Raw genomic sequence first — 20,904 nt, 5'->3', positions numbered from 1 at the left:
ATCTTAGCAGTTGTTAAATAATAAATTTGTGCTTCAATTATATCCCAATATTTCAAAGGTCCCTGAGAAATCATTCTACTGGGGTTTGGTTGAGCTTTACCTAATCAAGGTTTGAAGCCGGCGAGTGGGCACAACGACCCCTTACTGAGCCCTAATTGCCCAACAGCCTTGGGAACAGCAAGGCCAAGTGGTAAGAGGCTTTGCCATCTGTGAGCGTCCCCCGTGATCCCCAGCAGCTCGGCTGTGACGGCTGATTGTTGCAGCCGCCAGAGCCCGAGGCCCAGTGAGGCTCCAGCATGCTGGACTCAGGAGAACGGAGACGAGGTAACCCCAGCCCAGGCTGACTTGGGGGGTGGTGTGTGGGGATTGGGGGGACAGAGGGAGGACATGAGGGAGGCGATAAGAGGGGAGCCAAGGAAGGAGGGAGCAGGGGCGAGCGCGCGCGGGTGCAGGCAGGGAGCTGGGCTTGGCCCATACTCGACTTGTTACCCAGCCCCAGGCCACCTGCCAGGGTTAGTATCCGCCACAGGGTGCGGAGCCTGAGGCTCCCATCTGTAACCTGCCCGGGGTCTCTGTTTTGTTCACTTCCAGGACCAAGGCGGGGGAGGGGGGGGGTGAGGGGGCTGGTGGGCGCAGCCTGGGGCTCCCTGCCTCGGCTCCCTCCCGCCCACAAGCCCCTGCCCACCCGTTCCATGTCCCCTCAGCAGAGGCCTAATGGCAACCTTGGCACCGGCCTCCAGAGTCTCATACGTGGGCAGGCCTGGGCTCTGTGTCCCATTTTGTCATTTGATCCGTGCTGAGATGCGTGTTTGCCCTCATCGTAGCACGTCTGGGAACAGCGCCTGGAAACAGGCAGCCGGGCGGGGGGAGGGTGCATAGGTGGAACACAGGGGAGTCTTAGGGCAGTGGAACTGTTGTGTATGAGAGTGTCTTGTACCACACTAATAGGAGATGCTAATGGTCGGGGAACTCTGTGTGTGGTGTGTGCGTGTGCGTGTGCGTGTGCGTGGCAGGTGGCAGGGGGTTACATAGGAGCTAACTGTACTTTCTGTTTTCCCATAAACCTAAACCACTCTTAAAACATTAAAAAAAATTTGGGGGCGCCTGGGTGGCTCAGTGGGTTAAAGCCTCTGCCTTCGGCTCAGGTCATGATCTCAGGGTCCCGGGATCGAGTCCCGCTTCCCTCTATCTCTCTGCCTGCCTCTCTGCCTACTTGTGATCTGTCTGTCAAATAAATAAATAAATAAATACCTTTTTAAAAACATTAAAAAATTTTAAAAAGGGCAGGGTGTGTTGATCCTTTTCTATTTCTTGCGTAAAAGAATGTTCTGGAAGACACATAAGCTACGGTTTGTGTTTTTGCCCTTGGCATGTTCTCTCCTGCCTTTCAGCTGGTGTCAGTCCTCGACGGCCCATCCACAGAGTCACTGAGACACTTTGCCAGGAAGAAAGCAAACTGAGGTGCTGTCAGACGCCTGGTCTTACGGTGCTGACCAGGACGGCAGAAGGAATCCCACTCCACTCCAAACACCTCAAATCTCACTGCAGTTGTGGGGGCGAGAAGGGAAGATCGGCAGCTGCCAAGCCCTAGGAGGTCCAGCAGGAAAAGGAATGATATCAACACGACCTTCAATACCCATCTCTAGGGGAAAGGCAGGCAGAAAGAAAGCCATTATCAGGAGAGTCCATGGCATTGGCTCTTGAGCCATAATTTGATCTGTTTTATCCAACAGACTCTAATCTAAGGCTGTAATGGTAGTCAAGGCTTGTTCTTTGTTCTTGACAAATATATTCAGAGGCAAACAGTCTTTCCAATCTAGATTCCCCACAAATAGAACTCAGCTAGACTCGCTGCTACTCTTGGGTTCAAAACTCCCCCGCATCACTACCTTGATTTCGGAATCCTATAAGGACATATAACATTAACAAGGCTAATGCCTGGTTTCCAGGTATCATAGCGTATTGACTAAGTGCTCGTTATGGGCTATGCATAGCGACAATGTTTACAAACATTATCTTATCGAAAGAGGCAGTTATAGTAGACCCTTTTTACATATGAGAACACCAAAGTGTAGAGGACTTGAGTAGACAGCTAGGGTCACAGAGCCAGACTCAACCTAGGCCCAGTGGACCCAAACCCCAACACTCTTAACCACTTTGCTGTCTGCAAATTAAGGGGAAGAAATAGGTAGAACAGTAGAAATTTGGTACTTAGGAACTGAACAAAACTGGGACAATTATACCATCACAGTATAAACTCGAGTGTAGAGAAGCAAGACTCTGATCAAGGGGGCCAAACCTCCAGACCACGGAAGTTAGCATGCCAAGCGGCAGAGAGAGAAGGCGACCAACATCTCAGGTACGCGTGGAGAGGTTTTCCACTCCCAGCAGCTCTGAAGGCTGGTGAAACTAGAGCCAGACAAGATTATAGATGTCTATATACATTTCCCACCTGTCACAGTCCTGGAGACATCAATTGAGTCATTAGGGTAAGGACACAGTAAAGGTTAAATTGCATTTGACTTTTGCCGATTGACGTTTAAAATATCAATAACCGAGATTTCGTCCAATACAGGTTACATGAGCTGACAGATTGCATCTGCGTCATCCCAGAGGGTAAAGATGTTGTTGCAGAAGAGAGTTTCAGTTAATGTGGACACAATTAGGCCCCAAGGAGGTTACTGTTCCCTCAGTAAGTTCAAACTCTGGAGTTAGCACAGACTGGGCCCGATCACTGACTCGACCTCTTCTAGGGGATGACTTTGGCAAGCCTTTTCTTCAGTCTTGAAGGCAGAAATGGTGCTTCCACCTTGAGGCCCAAAGCCTACGCCATGGGGACCAGAGCTGTACCGTGTATGGGGTGGCGCACTGCTCTCCTTCCCGGACTTCTCGTGACCATCCTGTTCTATGCACTCTGCTGGCCCCACGTTTCCAAGGTGACTTTCTTCTCTCTCCTTTCTCACCTTCAAAATTACCAGAACTCTCTTGGCTCCTTTCTTCCTTTAGATGTTGCCTGGTATGTCCTGCCACCTTGACAGCATTTTGCTACTTTGAAGAAGATTTTCAAAAATACTTTTTATTCAGTGTTTTTAGTTGGTTTTAATTTTTAGTTTAATTTTTCATTTTAGTTTAATCTTTATTCTCACAGAGCAGGAGTGCGCAAAGTAACCTTAGCAGCCATATTGAAAACGGGTCTGTTCCCTTCAAGGTGGTTCAAGGTCTCCGTATGTAAAATGGGGTTAATAATCGGTGTCTATAGCTGTGCCATCCAGTGTTTTATGTGGTAACATTTTGAAATGATCATTTGAATGTATCATGGTAATAAAATATATTATTAAAATGAATTTCACCTATTTCTTTTAGTTTTTCAATGTGGCTACCAGAGAATTAAAGACTGCATATGTGGTTCTCATTGTACTTCTAACAGACAGGACTAATCTGAAAGATAAAGTTAGAGCTCCTTAGCGTGTTATAAAGAACCGACATGAGTGGTTCCCATGTCCTAGATCAGCCTCACTCCCAAACTTTTTCACCATTCCTGTGTGTGTGCGTATGTGTGTGTGTGTGTGTGTGAGAGAGAGAGAGAGAGAGAGAGTTCTCCACAAGACTATTATTATTTGAGGAAAGAAACATTTTTTCATCTTTATGTCATCAGACTTGGTGCCTATTACAGAGTAGAGGTCCAGTGAACATTTGAAGAAGGAATGAATGAAAGACCTTCCATGGTAAGTGATCTGACACTCTCGCCTTTCAGATGGGAGCCTCTCTTCACTTCTGGTTTCTCTACGCAAACGCCCGCCCTCCTAACACCTGTTTACTCACCTGACCTAGGAGAAGTGCGGTAATCCCTGACTGGTGAGTTTAGGGAGGTTAAGCAGGAATTCTTGACTTGGCTCTACACTCCCCCCTCAAGTGAGCATTCCAACACTCTCTGGGCACTGCGGTCTTTGATCTTTTTTTTTTTTTTTTTTAAAGATTTTATTTATTTATCAGAAAGAGAGAGGAAGAGAGAGCACAGGCAGACAGAATGGCAGGCAGAGGCAGAGGGAGAAGCAGGCTCCCAGCCCAGCAAGGAGCCCGATGTGGGACTCGATCCCAGGATGCTGGGATCATGACCTGAGTGGAAGGCAGCTGCTCAACCAACTGAGCCACCCAGGCGTCCCACTGCGGTCTTTGATCTTAGGAGGCTTCTCTGGGCCAGCACTGCCTGCCCAATTCTGGGACTCGGTCAGTGGGCCCATTTGGATTTTACAAAGCTATAGCTTCCAACAGGCTCCATCAGGGACAGAGGAAACATTCTGGCTACCATCCTCTCCATGTCTTTGCTCAAGTTCTCAAATTACTCAGGAAAAGAACTGAGAAGGATACTATGTATTGGGGCCTCTTGGAGATCTCAACATTATCTATGTCCAAAATGACCTAAATTCTTTTCTTCACAAGAATAAAACATAGTTTAATTTGACTATGCTGGAAACATTTGGAATTTGAAGCAAACTTTCCATTTAACTCCAAATCAAGTTGAAGAGTAACTCAGGATGAGAAGCTGGCTACTGTTTTCAGGGTAGGATTCTAGCTCCTTCCAGTGGCCGTCTTCCCCCTGAAAGGGGAAAAAGTCATTATCCAGAGACGACAAGCATCCCAGGACAACAACTGGGCTGGACGGCAAATTGGAACAGACACTTTCCAAACAAACATTCATTGTGGTATGTCCCGCAATGAATACATAGTCATTCCTACTTCTAGAACCATCTAGAATTACAGGGATTTCATGATCGTTAGAATTAGTATCTCGTCCAGTAATCAGTCATCTTTAAAAGGCCAAAGGAGGTTTGTAGACGCACTTGACGCCAGTTCCCTCAGTGTATTCCTGGTCTATGCAGCGGAAACATACTTGCTAGAACCGCATGAAGTAGTTAGAGACCCAGAGGAAGACAAGAAACGCTGGGATATCTAATATATCCGGCTGTGCCATGCCTCGGTTGTCTTTGACTGTTGTGAATGAGCAGTAATTCTAGGAAAGCCACCCTCTATCTCTCAGATCTGAAACTTCACACGTGTAGAAACTTTAGACCTAGGGAGGGTCACCACTCCCGACAGGCTCATTCAACACTTGCGGTCGCCCCCGACTGCCTTCTCATGGCAGATGCAGTGGGCAGTGAGCGGGTCAAGTCTGTCCCATCAGGCATCAAGGCAAGTCTTGAATGTGATGCTGCTCAAGGTTGAGTCCAATCGCATTTACCCCGGAGCATTTTGATCATGGTAAGGCTTTGCCCGCTCTTGCATGGGGACCCAGGCACCCCCCCTCTCTTACAAGGTTTTATAATTCCTACGCTGCGACATATCCTGATAACCAAGACTGCCTCCAGGTATCAGAGTTTTAGGACTAGCGCGGCTTAACTGGTCTCAAGGAAACCACAGTCACAGAACAGAAGGAAAGTCCTGACTTCCTTCCTGAATGATTGCATTCACCATCTTCAAACACTCTCTTTCGAGGAGATGGAGAAATGCACCAGGGAGGGGCATGGTCAGGTTCACTGTGGACACCGAGAGGGGCATGGTCAGGTTCACTGTGGACACCGAGCACTGAATATTTAAAGCAACATTAAGAAAAATCCAGGAGCCGGTGCATCTGGGAGGTTGGAGGGAAATCAGGAGAAGTAAGAGAAGGGAAAGTCTGAAAAGGTGGAAGAAAAGGGTCTGTGCCAAGTGTAGCGGGAAAACACATCACATGTCACACAGTGATTGTGTGGGGGACACCGGCTCTGAGCAGCTGGACTTGGGGTGCAGGATTCGTGTCCCCAGGCAGGTCTGAAGCAGCCGGGGTAGAGCAGAATACCAGAGCAGAGCGTCAGAGTTCAAGTTCATGTGTTAAATCCTAGAAGCCAGGAGAGGAGACACTGGAAAGGTCACGGGCAGGGAGAGTTCCACAGGGACACAGTCCCTGGGCAACATTGGAGGGGCACTCCCCGGGCGGCCAGCCGGGCTCCAGGCCCTCGGAAATTCCTCCATGAACAAGAAAAACAAATAACCGTCCTCTTAGAGCTTGTTCAGGGAGGAGGAAACACTGAGGGAGCAGGAGTGGTGTGCACCGTCCGGGAAAATATGGTAGGCCGAGGGGGTGCGGCGGAGGGCAGGAGCGAGTGGCCAGGGGAGGCATCAGGAGGCAATGCCTTGCGAACCTATGTTGGTAGCTGGGGAAGGGTCTACCGCAGAGTGGACCAAAAAGGCGAATATTGCCGGGGTCGGGGTGGGGTTTGAAGGGGGCGGGGGGTGCCCAATGCGTCCAGGTCCCAGCAGGAGGGAACAGAGCCTGGAGCACAAGGTGTGAGATGGGAGCGGCAGGAAGTGAGTCAGCGGACGTGGGCCGGGCCAGGCCGGCCTCGGAAACCACAAGAACTCTGCGTTTTATTATAAATGAAATGGGAAGCCACTGGAGGGCTTCAGCCCAGGAAGGACTTAAGCGGACATGATTTTAAAGACGGTGTGAGGTTGGGAAGGAGGAAATGGACAGGTTGAGCTTTGGAGAAGAAAATGACTCCGTGTTTCTTCAAATGGAAGAGACAAAGAGCCAAAGTTGGGGCGGTGCGGTGGGGGGTTGTCTGTGGGGCGTAGCCCTCTGGGGAGTCCTGGCACACAGCCGGCCTGTGTGGTCCCGAGCCGAGCCAAGCCTCTTCCAGAAAAGCTAATCACTGGGCCCACATGTGCAGACTTTACCTACACCCAGAAGCACGTTCCCATACTCTGCTCCATGGAACCCCAATTCAGAAACACTAGGGGGTGACATTAACAAACGTTTGGGGAGATGGGTCATTCGGGAAAAAATGAGACACATCAGTGTCTTCACCACAGCCTTGTCAGGACAGCACATTTAATGTGCTGATGAGACCTTTCAGAGAGGGCTCTCGGCACCCAACTCCTGGCCTCGCTCGAGAGGGCTGCAAAGGAACACGTGTTCCTGGGCATCATGAGTAATTCCTGACGAAGGTAAGTACACCTCCTAATCTCGATTTCCTAATGTTTTATTCCATGTAATCTTGGTAAAAATTCCCAAAGTCTAAACCTGGTTGCCCTCTCTGGAAAAATCTCAGAGCACCAGGCTGCTCCCTCCTGCCTCGGGGGGCCGGCCTGAGGAGGGGGTCCGGACCTTGACTGGCACCTGCTCCTGTTTTTATCTCGAAACCAGATCTGGAGCTTCCCTGCTCCTCTTAACGGAGAGCGGCCATCTTGCAGAAGCTCCTGGAAAGACAGGGCGAGTGGAGGGAGGCAGGGCAAGGAGAGTCTCATGACCCGCCTCTTCCTCCCGGTGCAGGGTCCCGGCAGAAGGCGCTGGCCAGATGGTTAAAGCCTGCAGGCGTCAAGTTCTGGGAATACAGTGACTTTCCTGGGCTCACCATCATCAATGTTCATTAGTGATTGACTGAAATCTGGTCCTAGCCTCACTGTCAACCAGTGAACAACCCAGCAGAGTTCACCGAAAATCAGGCGAGGGCCTTGTTCCCTCTGTCCGGGGGAGGATGTCTTCTCCACTTCTGTTTTTACTGTTGCTCTTCCTTGGTTTTCCACTTCTTTCTTCCTCACTCGCTGTGTATTTTGTAACTTTACTGTTTCCCATCGCCCTCCTGTGACAAAGAACTGAGCATGTTTCCACTGCATTTACCGACACGCTGAGGGAAGAGTTTGTGTTCCTTATTCTTCATTTTAAAGGCGGCTCAGTTAGTTGACAGTCCGACCCTTGATTTGGGCTCAGGTCATGATCTCTGGGTTGTGGGATCGAGCCTCGCTTAGGGCTCCTTGCTCAGCATGGAGTCTGCTCAAGAACTTGGGACAGCCCCTAGAACACTGACTCCCTGTTGCTTTCTCCCTCTCCTTTGGCAGAGTGTGTGTGTGGTAACAGGAGAAATGAGCCAGGGCTCCCGGAAGTCTTCAAAGGAATACGGATGACACAGCTTGTTAAGGGAAAGATAACTTGTAGTGTCCAAGAGTCTACATTTTGAACTCCAGAAGATTCTCAGACTCAGATATTCCAGAATTTCAGCTAACATTAATTCATGCTCTGCAGTCCTGAAAGTTGTTTTTGAAACCCACAGGGCAGTAGGCCTCGGGAACAGATTGTCTACATTTTCAACATGGTTCACTGGCTTAGTACAGAACATCTGGACATGGCAAGCCTAACAATGCAGGTTTTAAAAAGATTCCAGTTTGGTAATTGCAGAGAAATTACAAAAAAAAACATTAATTGGTGTCTCTTCTGCATAAATAACACGTTATAAGACTAGGCATCAGACTTGCAGAAACACATCAGGCCCTTTCTATCGGACGGCAAACAGCTTCAGCGGGCATTTGGCTGCATTTCCTGCACGCGTCTTCTTGGCATGCCCAGCCCTCCGGTGGCTCTCGCCCTGCTCGGGGCACAGGGCTGCAGAGGTCAAAGTGAAGGCCCGTAGCCCCACGCAGACACCATGTCTTGAGGTTCTAGCCGTGCTTGTTGCGAGAGCAGGTTTATGTGTTCACTTGTCCTTGGCTGTACCCAGTTCTGGAATCCAACCCTCCTCTAAAGTTAGGTGCTTCTGTGGAGGTTCTTTGTTGATGTGGACACTGATGATTTCTTTTCAAGGGAACCTGACTGGTACAGCTGAACACAGTGGCCCCTTACTGACGGGCCAAGAGCAGCGGAGGGACAGCCATGCCGTCACCACCGCGGCAGAAACTGCTTGGGGTTAGGCCCCCCGGCACCATGCGAATTCTTGCATGAAGACTTTATGCCTCTCGGCCTCCGAGACCAGCAGCAGCTTGCCCCTGCAAAGCTTGGAGAGCCGCCAGCCTTGAGCACTGGCCGAGTGATACGGGGATGGGAAAAAGACAAACACAAAGTGTTTCTGGGAAACCCAACCTTGAACTGGGGTGAATCCAGGCATAAGGGGAGGAGGAGGAAGGAAGGGAGGGCAGAGGGAAGGAGAGAGAGAGAGAGAGAGAGAAGGAACAAGAGAGACAAGGAGAGAAAGAACAAAAGAAAGCAAGAACGGAAGGAGGGAAGGAAGAAGACACTCCATCTCCAGCTGGAATTAGAACCTGGCAAGGAGACTGTGGAACTGTGCTTCATTTCCATGAGAAAATCGCAGTCGAATAATGCTACTAATATTAGAGTTAACTAAATTTACCACTCCTATAGAAGATATTCAATAAGTATTATTAAATTTTTAATTAAGCTCTGTGTACTAAGCACTATAGTAAAGCTTTTACAGGCCAGTAAAGGATGGGGTGGCTGGCTGATCCAGAGAGTCGTATGTTCAATCAGATGCCATCGCATCCCCCAAATAACTGTAGTAAAATCCTAATTATCTGAGAAGACTTGCATTCTCTTCCTCTCTTCCCATCTCTGCCCAGTGTCTTATCACACCGGGACTGGACAAGGACAGAAAAGAAAATGTGTGTCTTTAAGCATATGTCACAGTGCAGCATAATCTCATTCTTTGATTGCTCAAGAATACTCTGAATTTATCTGTGCCTCTCGTCCTCCTCAGTAATCACGTTTATTATGCTGACTGAGTATACAAGAGGTCGCACCTTTCCTAGCAAGGGATCAGGGACAAATTCTTCCAAAAAAACACAAGAGGAAGGAACTCTTCCAAAATCATTTTATGAGGCCAGCATTACTCTGATAGCAAAACCAGACAAGAATGTCACATGGAAAAAAAATTAGAGACCAATATCCCTGATAAATAGATGTAAAAATTCTCAACAAAATATTAGCAAACTAATTCAGTAATACATTAAAAGGATCATATACCATGAATCCAGTGGGATTTACTTCAGGGATGCAAGCTTGGTCCAACATTACCAAATCAATCAATGCAATACACCACATTAACAAAATGAAATATAAAAATCATATGATCATCTCAGTAGATGCAAAAAAAAAAAAAAAAAAAAAAGCACCTGACGTAATTCAGAATCTATTTATGATTAAAAACTCTGAAGAAAGTGGGCATAAAAGGAAAAGAGCTCGACAAAATAAAGGCCATATATGACAAGCCTATAGCTAACATTATACTCGATGCTGAGAAGCTAAAAGCTTTCCTCTGAGATCAGGAACAAGACACTCTCACCACTTTTATTCAATAGTATTGTAAGTGCTAGACAGAGTAATTAGGTAAGAATTAAAAAGGATCCAATTGGAATGGAAGAAGTAAAATTGTCAGTATTTGCAGGTGACATGATATAATATTTAAAAAACCCTAAAGACTCCATCAAAAAACTGTTAGAACTAATAAACGAATTCGGTAAAGTTAAGACTACAAAATCAACTCTGATGCATTTCCTTATACTAATATTGAACTATCAGAAAGAGAAATTATGAAAACAATCTTAGTTACAATTGTATCAAAAAGAATTTTAAAACCTAGGAATAAATTTAACCAAGGAAGTGGGAAACTTGTATATTGAAAACTATAAGACAATAATGAAAGAAATTGAAGAAGACACATATAAATAGAAAGCTATTCCATGTTCATGGATTGGAAGAATTAATATTGTTAAAAATCTCCATACTACGCCCAACCAATCTACAGAGTCAATGAATCCCTACCAAAATTCCAATGACATTTTCTTCACAGAACTAGAACAAATGATCCTAAAATGTGTGTGGAGCCACAAAAGACCCTAAATAGACAAAGAAATCTTGAAAAAGAAGAACAAAGCATCATGTTCCCTTTTTCAAACTATATCACAAAGCTATAATAATTAGAACAGTATAGGATTGGCAAACAGACATAGGTCAGCAGAGCAGAACAGACAGAGCCCAGAAGTAAACCCACACAGATACAGTCAATTAATCCAGGACAAAGGAGCCAAGACTACACAATGTGGGAAAGGGCAGTCTCTTCAGTAAATAGTATTGGGGAAACTGGGCAGCCAGATGCAAAAAGTGAAACTGGACCATTTTCTTACACAACACATAAATTACTCAGTATGGATTAAAGACTTTTGAAAGTGAGACCTGAAATCTGTACCCCAATGTTCATAGCAGCAATGTGCACGGTTGCCAAACTGTGGAAAGAACCAAGATGCCCTTCAGGGGACGAATGGATAAGGAAGATGTGGTCCATATACACTATGGAGTATGATGCCTCCATCAGAAAGGATGAATACCCAACTTTTGTAGCAACATGGACGGGACTGGAAGAGATGATGCTGAGTGAAATAAGTCAAGCAGAGAGAGTCAATTATCATATGGTTTCACTTACTTGTGGAGCATAAGGAATAACACGGAGGACATTGAGAGAAGGAGAGGAGAAGGGATTTGGGGGAAATCGGTGTGGGGGGGAGACAAACCATGAGAGACTGTGGACTCTGAGAAACAAACTGAGCGTTTTGGAAGGGAGGGGTGTGAGGGGAGGGGTGAGCCCGGTGGTGGGCATTAAGGAAGGCACATACTGCATGGAGCACTGGGTGTGGTGCATAAACGATGAATCCTGGAACACTGAAGAGAAATTTTTAAAAATGTAAAAAAAAAAAAAATCCTAGAGGAAAACATAGGTGTAAGCTTCTTGACGTTGGTTTTGGCAATGATACTTTGACACCAAAAGCGAAAAAAACAACAAAAGCATAAACAACCAAGTGGGACTACATCAAACTAAAAAGCTTCTGCCCAGCAAAGGAAACCATCAATAAAATGAAAAGGCAGCCCACCGACTGAGAGACAGTATTTCAATAAATAATTTATATATCTGATAGGGTCTATCTAAATATACAAAGAACACCTGCATCTCAAGAGCAAAAGAAACAAACAAAATCTGACTTAAAAATGGGCAGAAGAGGGTGCCTGGGTGGCTCAGCTGGTTGAGCAACAGCCTTCCCACAATTCATGATCCTGAAGTCCCAGGATCGAATCCCACATTGGGCTCCCTGCTTGGTGGGGAAACTGCTTCTCCCTCAGACCCTCCCCCATCTCATGCTCATTCTCTCTCTCTCAAATAAATAAATAAAATCTAAAAAAAATAATAAAAATAAATAAAAATGGGCAGAAGATCTGAATGGACATTTTCCCAAAAACGACGCACAGAGGACTGACAGGGACATGAAATGATGCTCTACATCATTCATCCTCGGGAAGCTGCAAATCAAAACCGCGGGGAGCTACCACCTCCCACCGGTTAGAATGGCTACTTTCAAAAAGACTAGATGTAGCAGGTGTTGGCGAGGATGGGGAGAAAAAAAAAATTCTTGGGCACTGTTGGTGGGAATGTAAATTGGTGCCGCCGACTTGGGAAAACAGTATGGAGGATCCTCAAAAAATTGAAAATAGACCTACCGTATGATCTAGCAATTTCACTTCGGGGTATTTACCCAAAAGAAAAGGAAAGCACTATATGTACACTCACGTCCAGTGCAGCATTATTTACAGTAGCCAAGACAGGGAAACAACCCAAGTGTCCATTAATAGGTAAATGGGTGAAGAAGACGTGAGGTGTGTGTATGTATATATTTTTTATAATTTACATATATTTACGGTAGATATTGTAAATATACATATATTTACATATTTACAATACAATCACATATGCATATTTACAATACATACTGTACAATATTACTCACCAAAAGCAGAGCACGAACTCTTACCATTTGCAACAACACAGATGGACCTCAAGGTCATATGCTAAGTGAACTAAGACAGAGAAAGGCAAATATCATGTAGAATCTAAAAATAAATAAATATAAGCTCATAAGTACAGAGAACAGACTGGTGGTGGCCAGAAGTGGAGGGTCAGAGGTGGGAAAAACAGGTGAACGGTTTGAGTTTGCTTGTTTTTTAGTTTAAATATCCTGAATTTTAAAAATGAGTAAAAGAAGAAGAAGAGTCAGGGACAAACAAATGACATGTGTGAATTCCAAGGGGGATCCCTCTGTTCCCGGACTGTTTGGTGCGTGGCCATCCCGTGGCTCTCCTCTCCGAGAAGGCCATTCCGTTCGGCCACCCTTTCTGATTCATACAGATTCATCCCCATGGAGACCACTGACCGCCTTGCTGGAGAATAATGAGTCCCTGTCGCAGCTGGGATGACACATCCAGCCTGCAGACTGGTGAGCCCAAGGTGAGACAACCTCCCAGAAGCAGAGAGCGGAGAGCGGCAGCGCCCTGCAGAGCCTGTCCCCTGCCGCCTGCCGCCAGGGGACCGGCTGGGCGGAGGAAGTCATCAGACACAGAGCAGCGACACAAAGGAAACCTTGTCCCGTGATCTGCCGGCCTCCTCCATACTATTGATCCTCCAGGTCTTCTGGAGAAAATCAGCCGCCGGAGACGTGGGTCCTGGGGGCTTTTCAAGGCAGACTTAATTCGACGCCTAATCAGATAAGGCGAAGGTTAGGAAGTCATTAAGGAAAAATGACAATTTGCCTTGGGACGAGATTAATGAGCGCTGAGGTCCTAAGGGAGATGTCAAAGTACCAAAAGAAGAGGAAATTACAGAAACTAATTTCCTTTTTTTTTTTTTTTTAAGTTTTATTTTTATTCAAAGAGGACCTCAGGTTAAAAATAGAACATAGAAGTAAGAAAGTCGTATGTCACCACCAGGCAACATGATTTTCTGTTCCTTTTATGAGTCCCTGGTTCCCCAGCTGCTGTCTCTGTCTCCCCTGCCATGAGTCCTTCCTATGAGGTGCCGGGGGCCCTGGAGCGGGCCACGTCTGTCCCCTGCAGGGGGGCTTCTCCAACTTTCACAGGCCATTGGTACCATCTACAGGTGGTGATCTGACCTCGAGTCTCAGGTCTAGGGCACGGGCAGGCTTGGAGCCCTTCTACCAACTCCAGGGGGGAGTGATGCTAAGGCTGACTGGGGGAGACGGGTGGGGGAACACTGCACCCCAACTAAGCCCAGGTCCTGGTCTGCCCCTTAGAATATATTAGCTCTCTTCAGTCTCTGAGTGGTCCATGAGGAAGGCCCCATCTGACAGACAATTAGTTAGACTCGGGTCACTGTCCCCCATAACTCTTTCCCTATTTCCATTGTTCCTCGGTGGTATATCCAGGTTCCTATGCCTTAGCCTGCTGTTCCCAGCCTGAGCCTTTGAAGACTCAGCCCATATGCTTCCTCCACCAGGAAGCCTTCCTGGTCCAGCAAGCCTAGACAAGGTGGCTCTCCTATAAACACCCAAACATACTCACTCCTCTAGATGCACTGGTTATCTACCGTTTGGAAACAAGCGTACCTCCAAACCGAATGGCTCAGAACAAGAAACATTAATTACGTCCAACAGCTTCTGGAGTCAGGAATCTAGGGCTGACAAGACTGAGGGATTTGGGCTTGGAGTCTCTGGGGAGGTTGGAGACAAGATGTCGGCTGTGGCTTGACTGGGGCCGAAGGAAATGGCTGCTCGCGCGGCTGACAGCAGCAGTCGTCCCGATTCCTTTCACGGGCCTGTCTCAGGACAGCTTGCATGTCCTCAAGATACGGGGTCTGGCCTCCCCGGAATGGGAGTGGGAGTCGGGGTGGGGGTGGGAGGGGGTTGGTGGGAGTTGGGGGAGAGGGAGAAATGGGAAGAGGGTACTAGCAGAAGATACACTTTTTTTAGGACTTCAAAGTCACAGAACATCATTTCCACCGCTCTGTTTGCTAGAAGAGAGTCACTAAGACCAGCCCACACCGGAGAGTTGAAAATTGAGTTCTACTTCCTACAGAAAGGATTGTCAAAGACATATTTAAAAATTACTAGCCTGCGACCAGTTGAGTTTTCCACAGAGAGCTGTACCAATGTCCCCTATGCCCCATGCTCTTCTAGAGCGGGGTCGTTCCACCACTGAGAGGGAGAGTCAAATCCCCCCGGCCCCCAGTTCTGAGAGGGCTGCTAGCGTGCCTGTGACCAACAGAATGTGGTGGAAGTCAGGGAGGACTCTCAAGGCTGGGTCATAAAAGGCAGAGCACCTTGTTCCCTGGGAGCTACGACACACATTCTGGAGCCTTGAATGACCAGCTCAGAAATCCTACCACCTTGAGGCTGCTTTGCCACAAGGAAGGTCAGATGACCTGGAGAGAGCGCTCAACGGACAGCCCCAGCTGAGGTCTTGGCCAACAGCCAATGGAAACCCTCGATGAGTGAGTAGGACACCACCAGCTTACTCTAGCCCCCAGCTCTGGAGTCTTCTCACCGAGAGCCAGACTCCCTGGACCAGAGCACAGCCATTCCCACTGAGTGTTGTGCAGAGGCATGGCCTGTAGCATCAGCAGGCGTTAATGGAATGGCGGTTTTAAACAGCTGCATTTGGGGGTTCTGTGTTATACAGCGTTTAGTAACCGGCACATGTTTTGCCTTGTAATTGTCGATGCGCTCTCTCCCTCTCCCCTGATGAGACTGTCAGACTGAAAGCTTTTCTAGGGCACAGAGCTGAGTCTTACTCTTTCTTATAAAGCACCCAGCATAGTGCTGGGCATGTCATAGACACTCATGTTTGTTAAATGAATAATGAAAGGCTGGAAATTCGTGGCACTGTGCTGGCTGGAATTCAGGGGACCCACGGCCCCATGTCCTGTAGGAGACGCCCACGACCTGCCTGTCCAGCGCGCTGCCCAGCTCCCGCTCCCGTGGAGTTGGCGTTCTTCTCTTGTATTTTCTCCCCACCCTTCTTCTGACCTTCGAAATTCACCACAAAATTATTTAATCAAGTCCTCCTTTGATGGCTGTGCAAAGACTTGCATACCATTAACATAAATAAGCAGTAATCAGGGCTCATAAAAGCGGTTGTGGCCTCCAAGTCAAAAGATATTTCTATTTAATTTTGATTCTAGGTTCCATGATTGGGAAACAATTTTGGACTTTTAATTCTCAATTCCAAATATATGGGCTGGGACGACGTGTTTTGAAAAATTAACTTTTTCCTCAGTTGTATTCAGGAGTTGAACGCATTTAATCTCCATATTAATAAATTTATACAAAAGGGATTGTGTGTTTATCAACATTTGTTAATATGTATTATGTAATACATAATGTATGTAATATGTATTTTGTATAGTATGGAATAGTATGTAATATGTAATAGTATGTAATATGTATTATGTAATATATAATGTATGTAATATGTATTATGTATAGAATGTTTCTTAACATTCTATAGATGTATATATATTCTATATTGATGTATATATATTCTATATTGATCTTTCTACATCAGTATAGAATATGTATATACATATATGTATAGAATATATATATATAGAATATATAGATGTCTATATATATATATATTTGTTAAAGATTTTCTTTATTTATCTGAGAGAGAGAGAGAGAGAGAGCTCATGCCAGCAGGGGCGGGGGCAGAGGGAGAAGGAGACAAGCAGCTTCTCTGCTGAGCACAGAGCCCCACGCAAGGCTTCAGCCCGCAACCCCCCGATCACGACCTGAGCAGAAACCAAGAGTCAGAAGCTTAACAGACTGAGCAGCCCAGCGTCTCTCGAATATATTTTAAACATGCCTGGTAGTTGAGAAAATCCTCTTTAAGTTAACCTTGGGGAGAAGTCTCGATTATTGCGTTCTTCGTTGACCCACTGCCTTTACTTATCATCTACTGGATTTGATAACAACCGATGCCTTCAATCTGACGCTCACACAACCACGTTTGCAAGTGGCTCCAGGCTGGAAGGTAAACACTTCAGCTACTTCCTCACCCCGACCCAAACTTTCCTTTTCCTTCTGTATTGACAGCGGCCGTCAAAGACAATCACCTCGGGACAGCACTCGGTTCTCATTATCCTGTTATGGTGGGATTAAGTTTAACTCTCCTCAATTTTACAAATGCTAATTCAACCCAAAAAAGCAAACAAAATGTCAGTCAAAACTGATCTACAGTTGTTTGTTACCAGCTGCTGTTTTAAGAAAAAAAAGTAGTTCCCTCAAATTCAAAGAATTTGTGGGCTATGGTGTAAAGTATAGTAGACACACACACACACACACACATATATATATTCTGATATAGTTAATAGAAGAAGCAAGACTTTTCCTCCAGAATTAAGCTCATACTTGCAGTAAAACGAAGCTGTGAAGAACTTCTCATTTCTTCCCTCTCCCCCGCCCTTGACTATGTGTGACTACTACAGAATCAGCTACAGAAATGAGTGTGTGACTACTACAGAATCAGCTACAGAAATGAGTGAGTTGTAGTTACAAGGAAAAAAGAAAACAGGATCCACCCCCACCATACTTAAAAGATTATCAACTTTAAAAGTCTAGCCCGTTTGAATGCCTACACAGCACTATCGATTAGAAAGTGCTGGAGGGAGACCAAAGATGGCACTGGCCCTGACCTCAGCCTGTCGACTGAGCAAGAAGAATCTGACACGGGGGCAGAGAAAGGATGACGGCTCTTCGCGGAAGGGTGCGTGCAGAAAAGTTTTAGCTGTGGACCCTCTATATTGTGAGGCAAGTGTGAACGGCACAGCAGGGCAGACGTGCCCAGGGTCAAACAAGTCATGATCCACGGGCATGATGGTTCCTAAAACATACAACTTCCACCTGCCTCCCTCCAGGCTGCCCAACCTCAGACAGTGGGCACCTATGTGCCATTGACCTCTAGGTCCCGGACCAAGTTGCTCTCCAGGCTCAGCCAGAGAAACTGAGGCAGTGAGGCCAAAAGGCCACAGCAGCCAAAAGAGGAAGCAAGGGCGGGTTTGTGTCTCCTGGAGCAAGGGCACTCATGAGTCTCCCTCCAGTTTCCTGATGCTGATGTGACAGCATCCTCTTCCTCATCCGCTGTCGTCAGTCAGGCACTCTCGAAAATAACCAAAAGGGACACATGAAAGTCAGAAACTTGAAAGAGCAAACACGCCCCAGAGAGAGGAACAGAGGCCTTGAAGTTCATCTTATCAATGGCAATGAACCAGGCATCCAGCTTATTTCTACTCAAGACATCCGACTTATATGGAAGATCAGTTAGACGGGTCCCTAGCGTCCGAAGCAGGCAGCAGTAACATTTTCAGGGGAGGGAAGAGGCAGCATGAATCTTCCTATTGGCAGATCACAAAAATAAATAAATAAATAAATAAATAAATAAATAAATAAAACAAAAACAGAGAAAGTCGAATCAATTTTGAAGAATAGCCTGCGGGCGGGCACTGTAAGAGTTAAAATTACGACAACAACAAGCACGCCAGTGTGAAACTATTCTTTGCTGGTCTCCTTTTCAAAGTTGTTTCTTCGAAGACCGGGCATGAAGCAGTCCTTCCGGACTTGCACCTGGGGCAAGTGGAGGAGACACCCTTCTTCCCGTTGGGCTACCTGCGGTCATCACACAGAGGCTCCGAGAGCTGGAGAGAAAGAGGCAGGGGCCTTCTTGGGATCAGAGGGAGAACACGACGGTCAGTTCCCTGGTGTTTATATGGTTTTTTCCCATGTCCCAGACTGGGTGCTGTAGCTGTTGGCGACGTGGAAATGCTAATGGGATGTCGGTGAAGAAAGCACCCACCCCAGCCTCCTCTTTCTGGCTAAGGGCCAGGGTATAGGCAGTCGGTAAGGCAGAAAAGTTTCCAAGCAAACATGGAAAAACCACTGCCCCACCCTGACTCACATCAGCAAAGACCCGGGTGGGGGTGGGGGTGGGGGACCACTTTCTGGCTACAACAGAGTTTTCCTCCCTACCTCCCCCGCCCGCGGGGTGGTGTCTGGGAAGGCTGACTGGGGAGCCGGGGCATTCACCAGCCTCCCTCGGGAACGAGCCTCTGAGTCCCCCATGCGCCCAGGTGCTGTCAGGGGAGACCTGGTGGGAAGTCTGACCCTCCTCTGCTCCGCACCAGCAAGGCACCCTTCTGGCCTTCAGGGTGTCAGTGGGAGTACGGGGAGGCCCCGGCACTTACCCTCGCGGGCAGTTGCAAGATGGCAGCCCTTCCCCCAGTAACACGGTGTCAGAGGACACCTGCTGAAACGGGTCTAAAATAAGATGCAGGGGTGCGCCTGGGTGGCTCAGTGGGTTAAAGCCTCTGCCTTCAGCTCAGGTCATGATCCCAGGGTCCTGGGATAGAGCCCCACGTCAGGCTCTCTGCTCAGTAGGGAGCCTGCTTCCTCCTCTCTCTCTGCCTGCCTCTCTGCCTGCTTGTGATCTCTGTCAAATAAATAAATAAAATATTTGAAAAAAAAAAAAAAAGATGCAGGGGCGCCGGGGTGGCTCAATGGGTTAAAGCCTCTGCCTTCAGCTCGGGTCATGATCCCAGGACCCAGAGTCCTGGGATCGAGCCCCAAGAGTCAGACTCTGCTCAGCAGGGAGCCTGCTTCCTCTTCTCTCTCTCTGTCTGCCTCTCTGCCTGCTTGTGATCTCTGTCTGTCAAATAAATAAATAAAATCTTAATAAATAAATAAATAAATAGAATAAAATAAGATGCAGAGTCTAAAACATGATGCCCTAAATGTGCAGGATACAACTAGAAATCACTACATGTTCCAAGAACCCAGAGCGTCTCAGCTTTCATGAGGAAGGACAAGCGACACCCGTGAGCACCGTGAGCACCGAGATGCCACAGGCCTTCGGCTTCTCCGACCTCAGTTTTAAAATGGCCATCCTGAACCAGGGTCCTGAGTAAGGATTCTGAGCAACACCCTCAACAAGGAACCGTCAACACACTCCAAGGAATGAAGAGCAGAGTCTCGACAAGTAAATAAAAGAAGAATCAGATAAAAATTCTGGAATTGAAAAAGCAGCAACAAAATAACAAAGTCAGTGGGTGGGCCGAGCGGAACAGAAGCAGAGGAAAAGAACCCACGAGGTCAAAGACAGAACTGAAATTCCACTCAGAACAAGAGAGAGAAAATGGGCTTTGAAAGGTAGCCCTTCTAGTTACGAAGTGGAACATTCCAAGGAAATCCCGGGTCCCTAGAAAGTATAAAGCTATTATCCAGACACTGTTTCCAACGCAGACGCGAATTAGTCTCATGTTTCCACAAAATCTATGCAGACTGAGTTGATCTGATCTCTCTTCTGCAAAGAAAAGCAAGCAATCCATTAGTGATCCTAGAAATCTCCTGGAGGTAAAATGGCTCAAATGTCTTTGGCTGCTTAGCAATGTCAATGGAATCAGTCCCAGAAGAGATAAAAGCCCCTCTTGCTCCTGGTGCCCTGGCTTACCCCGATTTGTTCTCCAGTGGGTACCAGGACCCTGCCGAACTCGGGGGCAGATCTGAGCGAGAGAAAACAAAACAGCACAGAACAGAGCAGAAAAGAACAGAGCCTCCCAGGTCACGTGATCAGCCTCCAGGCTGTTTTGGTACCAACTGTCATTCAGGACACTGGGCTTTGCTCTGGGCTGTGAAGCTGGATAAACACATTCTCTAAGAAGATAGCACAAGTGTAATGCCATGAATCGTTTCTTTCAACAAGTATTTATCAGTGCTGCTAGGTGCAAAGCACTGCTCCGTGCGGCTGGAACCTGTGCCCGGAGGCCAGACAGAGGTCCCTGTGAGGAGCTCCGACGCCAGAGACGTGAGGGGCAGGCCGGGTGCAGACGGACGCCATCAGCCATCGACGTAAAAAATAAATTAGTATATCAGAAAGTTGTATTCCTCTGCTTAAAAAGAAAGAAAGAAATGGTAGACTAGGATAAGGGAATGGAGAGGGAGCGGAAGCTGGACTTGGGCAGGCAGGTGGGAAGTCACTGGGAACAAAAACGGTGGCGGGGGGGGGGGGCAGCACAAGGAAAGCCAAGGGCGGGGGCGGGGGGGGGATTCTGAGCAGCACATGGAGCCCGAGGTGACAGTGCTGCCGCCAGCCGGGAGGGGAGTGCAGTCTGGGCTTGTGTAGGAGCTGGCCCCTGAGAGACAGGGGTTTAGAATCAGCCAAGGGATGCCCTGAGCTATTTGACTTTACATATGCTAACAAGAGGGAGAAGCAGGAAAACCAAAAGCCCTGTCAGCCATCGCTTCTTCGCCTCT

At 47.2% G+C, this 20,904-nt stretch overlaps 1 protein-coding gene and 2 long non-coding RNA genes across 6 annotated transcripts in view; 1 reads left to right on the top strand and 2 right to left on the bottom strand.

Moving 5' to 3' along the window:
- The window catches only part of AGPAT4 (1-acylglycerol-3-phosphate O-acyltransferase 4), a 114,196-nt gene that overhangs the window by 38,936 nt on the left and 54,356 nt on the right, over nucleotides 1-20,904 (bottom strand). The window lies entirely within an intron of this gene.
- On the top strand, nucleotides 227-3,683 carry LOC309864194. The gene is made up of 3 exons (XR_014311386.1): nucleotides 227-324; nucleotides 1,392-2,489; nucleotides 2,576-3,683. It is a non-coding gene; the product is annotated as an uncharacterized lncRNA (long non-coding RNA).
- Nucleotides 3,116-9,932, bottom strand: LOC309864197. Its single transcript, XR_014311389.1, has 2 exons — nucleotides 4,166-9,932; nucleotides 3,116-3,938 (listed from the first exon to the last, which is right to left on the bottom strand). It is a non-coding gene; the product is annotated as an uncharacterized lncRNA (long non-coding RNA).

Source organism: Mustela nivalis (genome assembly GCF_964662115.1).
Source record: "Mustela nivalis genome assembly, chromosome: 5".
Taxonomy (NCBI): Eukaryota; Metazoa; Chordata; class Mammalia; order Carnivora; family Mustelidae; genus Mustela; species Mustela nivalis.
The sequence above is the reverse complement of the archived record's forward strand: the minus strand, read 5'-3'. Positions and strand labels throughout refer to the sequence as shown.